Raw genomic sequence first — 6,000 nt, forward strand, 5'->3', positions numbered from 1 at the left:
AAATTATAATTAAAATTCCGATATTGATGTATTTCTTGAGAAAGTCCCCGCTATCCAAGAAGAGACTAATATTTTGCAGGAAACTATGGAAGAAGAAATTGATGAAATTGTGAGCTCATTAGATGAAAAAGACGAGGAGGAGAGCGAAGAACAAAAGGAGGAAGAGTGGATTACTTACCCGTGCCCACCTTCTAATGAGAGTAACTCTTCGACTTATACATCATTTAATTTCCCTTTGTGCTTATCGAAGATTGAATGCAATGATGATTGCTATGATCCCTTGGATTCATTTGAAATATCCCTTTTTGATTAACTTGATGCTTGCTATGCTTGTGGCCAAGATGCCAATATGAATTATGCTTATGGAGAGGAACTTGCTATAGTTCCTTATGTTAAGAATGGAATTGTTGCTATTTCACCCACACATGATAGTCCTATTATCTTTTTGAATTCTCCCAACTACACTATATCAGAGAAGTTTTCTCTTATTAAGGATTATATTGATGGGTTGCATTTTACTACTACACATGATAATTTTTGATGAATACAATATGCATGTGCTTGCTGCTCCTACTTGCAATTATTATGAGAGAGAAACTACATCTCCACCTCTCTATGTTTCCAATACGATAAAATTGCAAAAAACTGCTTATGCTATGTGTTGGCCCTTACTTGATGTGCATGAATTGCTCTTTTATGACATGCTGAGGCATAGGAAGAAAGTTAGACTTCGTCATTGCATGATATATGTTGTTTTGTGCTCACTACTAAATTACAAAGCATTGTTAATTAAAATTGGCTTTGATATACCTTGGGATCCGGGTGAATCAATCACTTGAGCACTTTATGCCTAGCTTAATGGCTTTAAAGAAAGCGCTGCCAGGGAGACAACCCGGAAGTTTTAGAGAGTCATTTTATTATGTTGTGTGCTTTTATAAAGTTTAAAAACAAAAAAAATAGAGGGGAACTTAAAACTTTACAAAAGGAAAAGTGAAAGTGAGAAAGACGAGTACCGTGTAAGCCAGAGCATGCCTTGAACTTTGTTCATGCCCATGGAAACTTTGTGAACCTTGAATTACAGAAACTTTTCAACAAAAATAATTATCCCCTTGTACAAATCCATTGTATTATAAAAATAATGTGCCAAGATTTGCCTTTAGGATGATTAGATCGCTTGTTGGTATGTGCGGTGCAAAAACAGAAACTTTGGCTGTAGTGCGTGAATTTTCATTTTTTACTGGAATGTCAAAATTTCCTGAATTTTTTACATCGTACTGCTACACAAAATGTTTATTTTGTCCTAATTTTTCAGAATTTTTGGAGTTATAGAAGTATAGTCAATGTTCAGATTACTACAGACTATCCTGTTTTTGGCAAATTCTGTTTTTGATGCATTGTTTTGCTTGTTTTGATGGAACTATCGATTGTATCGGTGGTATAAGCCATTGAGAAGTTATAATACAGTAGTTATAATGCAAAAGCAAAACATGAATGGGTTGCAACAGTACTTAAAGTAGTGATTTGCATTATTATACTAACGGATCTCATAGAGTTTTCTGTTAAGTTTTGTGTGGATGAAGCTTGGGGATGCCCAAGGCACCCCAAGTAAATATTCAAGGAGACTCAACCATCTAAGCTTGGGGATGCTCCGTAAGGTATCACATCTTTCTTCAACAAGTATCAGTATGTCTCGGTTTTTTGTTTTGTCCATGTTATATGTGTAAATCTTGGAGCGTTGTGTGATTTTTATTTTTATTTTAATAAAGCACCATGCTAGTATGAGATAGTCCTTGGTTGATTTATAGAATGCTCATTGCACTTCACCCATATCTTTTGAGTATGGCTTTATAGAATGCTTCATGTGCTTCACTTATATCATTTGAAGTTTGGATTGCCTGTTTCTCTTCAAAGTACTCGTAGTTTTATTCTTGCAAAGTAGTTCTAGAATCACACCTACAAAATAGTTTCATACTTGTTCTAGGTAAAGCAAACGTTAAGGTGTGCGTAGAGTTGTATCGGTGGTCGATAGAACTTGAGGGAATATTTGTTCTACCTTCCGCTCCTCGTTGGGTTCGACACTCTTAATTATCGAAAAAGGCTACAAAAGATCCCCTATACTTGTGGGTTATCAGTGATCAAGATCGCATCTGCCGAAGACTTGACATATGCTCCAAGACATCTCATGCTGCCTCCATGCCTAAATACCAACCTTGTAACCCTAGATACCCAACCTGGCAATGTATATAACCCAAAGGGTTTAGCCCATAGAGGGGACGTCAACACAATCACATTCACCTAGCCCTAGAGTTAGACCACATCTAACGATCTCGAGGTAGATCGACTCTGTACTTGATAGGTCTCTGTCGTATCTACTTTTCCTAACGCTTTTCCTCTTGTTTTGGACTCGAGGTAGATCAATTCTGTACTTGATAGATCAAGCTGAAACTAACTCGGACTGACATTGTTTTCAGTAGAACTACCATGATGTTGTTTTTGTGCAAAAATAAAAGTTCTCGGATTGGAACGAAACTTTGTGGAGAATTTTTATACAATAAAAGAAAAATACTGGAGCCAAGAACCACTGGAGGGGGGCCCATGGGTGAGCACAATCCACCAGGGCGCCCCCCCTCAAGCGCACCCAGGTGGGTTGTGCCCACCTGGCGGCCCCCAGACCTTGAGTCCAACTCCATAAAGACCTATTTTTCTAGAAAAAAATCAAGGAGGAAGAATTATCTCGTTTCGCGATATGGAGCTGCTCCCACCTCCTATTCTTCATCGGGAGGCCAGATCTGGAGTGCGTTTGGGGCTCCAGAGAGGGGGATCTTCGATCTTCGTCATCACCGACCCTTCCTCATCGCCAATTCCCTGATGCTCCCCACCGGGAGTGAGTAATTCCTTCGTAGGCTCGCCGGTCGGTGAGGAGTTGCATGAGATTCATCATGTAATCGACTTAGTTTTGTTAGGGCTTGATCCCTAGTATCCACTATGTTCTGATATTGATGTTGATATGACTTTCCCATGCTTAATGCCTTTCACTTTGGGCCTGGGTGCCATGATTTCAGATCTGAACCATTTATGTTATCACCATTATATCTATGTTCTAGATCCGATCTTGCAAGTTATATTCACCTATTACGTGTTATGATCCGTAAACCCTGGAGTGACAGTATTTGGGATACTTTCCGTGATGACTGTAGTTTGAGGAGTTCATGTATTCACTATGCGCTAATGCTTTGTTTTGGTTCTCTATTAAAAGGAGGCCTTAATATCCCTTAGTTTCCTTATGGACCCCGCTGCCACGGGAGGGTAGGACAAAAGATGTCATGCAAGTTCTTTCCATAAGCACGTATGACTATTTACGGAATACATTCCTACATTATATTTATGAACTGGAGCTAGTTTTGTATCGCCCTAGGTTATGGCTGCTATATGATGAATATCATCCAACGAATCCACCGATCCAATGCCTACGGTTTTCCTATATATTGATCTTGCTAAGTTACTACTGCTGTTGTTACTGTTTCACTTGCTACAAAATCATTGCTACCACTGTTACCGTTACTATTGCTATTGCTACTACTATCAAAACTATCATACTACTTTTGCTACTGATCACTTTGCTGCAGATAATTAATCTCTAGGTGTGGTTGAATTGACAACTCAGCTGCTAATACTTGCAACTATTCTTTGACTCCCCTTGTGTCGAATCAATAAATTTGGGTTGAATACTCTACCTTCGAAAACTGTTGCGATCCCCTATACTTGTGGGTTTTCAAGACCTTTTTCTGGCGCCATTGCCGGGGAGCATAGCTATATTTTTTGAGTCACTTGCGATTATTATCAACTTATCACTATGAAGAATCTGAACGATACAAAAACCAAGATCATTCCCTCTAGGATGAGGGGAGGTAAGGAACTGCCATCACACTCTGCACTTGATTCACCTTCTGTTTTGAGTAGACTTGCAACACCACCACATGCTATTAATCCTGATATGTCGCAAGTTATTGATGATGCTACTTCTATGAATGCTACTCATGATGATGCTAGTACCTTGCTTGATGATGGTGTTCCACTAGGTGATTTTCTTGATGAACAAATTGCTAAAGCTAAAGAGAATGAAATTATGGAAACCGATGAAATTATTGAAACTGATGAAGTACTTGAAACTGAAAATCTTGGAAAACACCTATTAGACCTAGCCCTCCTAGATATGAAATGCCTAAGATACCTAAAGGTTATGTTATGGATGAGGAGACAGCTAGAGACTTTCTTGCTTGCAACGATAGACATGATCTAAAGAAATTGTTATGCAAACTGAAGGAAAAATCTTTGAATGCTAGAATGAAATGTGATCCTAAGTTTGCTACTTCACCTATCTCTATTGATGATAAGGATTATGGATTCTCTGTCGACCCAGAGTTGATTACTTTGGTTGAATCTAATCCTTTCCATGGTTATGAAATAGAAACTGTTGTGGCACACCTTAGCAAATTAAATGATATAGCCACCATTTTTGCTCATGATGAGAATATTCGATTTTATTATATCATCAAATTATTTCAGTTCTCATTAAAGGGTGATGCTAAGATATGGCGTAATACTCTTTATCCCGGTTGTGTGCGTAGTCCCCAGGATATGATTTACTACTTCTCTGAAAAATATTTTCCTGCTCATAAGAAACAAGCTGCCTTACAGGAAATATTTAACTTTGTGCAAATTGAAGAAGAGAGTCTCCCACAAGCTTGGGGGAGGCTTCTCCAACTGCTTAATGCTTTGCTTGATGTCTTCTACAATGGACTAATCGATGCTTTTAGGGACTTCCTAGATAGTTGTGCTGGTTGTGTTTTCAGGGAACGAACTGTTGAGCAAGCTAAGGAATTATTGAATAACATATTGAAAAATTATGATGATTGGACTCTTCTTGAACCACCACCTAAACCCACTCAAAAGAAGAGGGGTATCTTATATCTCAGTCCTGAAGATATGCAAGAGGCAAAGAAATGTACGAAGGAAAAAGGTATTAAAGCAAAGGATGTTAAATTTTACCTCCTATTGAAGAGATACATGGACTTGATACACCACCACCCAAGGTGGTAGAGGTAAACTCTTTAATGAAATTTAATGAAAGGGACAACCCTTATAATATGCATTCTATTCAATGCCTTTATGATTTCGATAACTACATTAGAATACAAGATCACTTCAATGAAAATGTTCTGAAGCAATTGAAATACAACTCTGATATGATTGCTCATTTGAGTGACTTGTTATTTAGAATCACTAATGATGTTATAGGTGTTGGAAAACACGCTTCTATGGTTCAAACTCAGCTAGAACAAGTTGCTAAATCTCAAAGAGAATTGCTTGATGAAATGAACAAAAATATCAATGATCATGTTGTTAGAGTAATGACTAGAGGAGGTAAAATGACTCAGGAACCACTTTATCCTGAGGGACACCCTAAAAGAATTGAACAAGACTCCCAGATAATTAACACTGATGCACCTAGTCTTTCTAAAAAGAAAAAGAAAAATGATAGGACTTTGCATACCTCTAGTGAACCTGAAGTAGAAAAACCTCCTGAACATAATAATGATGTTTCTATCTCTGATGCTGAAACTCAATCTGGTAACGAACATTCACCTAGTGATAATGAAAAAGATAATGATGATGTTCATGAAGACACTCAACCAAATAATGATAAACAACCAGATAATGATGTTGAGATAGAACCAACTGTTGATCTCGATAACCCACAACCTAAAAATAAAAGATATGATAAAGAGACTATATGGCAAGAAAACTGTCGGTGTACTAGAATAGGGGTACCCTAGCACCCCGAACTTGTGCACGGGCAGTTGCAGCACCCCGCGGCAAGGCTTGCCGGGCTAACACCAAGATCCTCCGTGGTTCCCTTGGAGCCATTCAAGAACAAAGTATTTAAGCTCAGGAGACAAGGCCCCGGCAAGAGGAGTTTGCCGGGAAGGCCAACCGAGG

This window comes from Triticum aestivum, chromosome 1B (genome assembly GCF_018294505.1).
Source record: "Triticum aestivum cultivar Chinese Spring chromosome 1B, IWGSC CS RefSeq v2.1, whole genome shotgun sequence".
Taxonomy (NCBI): Eukaryota; Viridiplantae; Streptophyta; class Magnoliopsida; order Poales; family Poaceae; genus Triticum; species Triticum aestivum.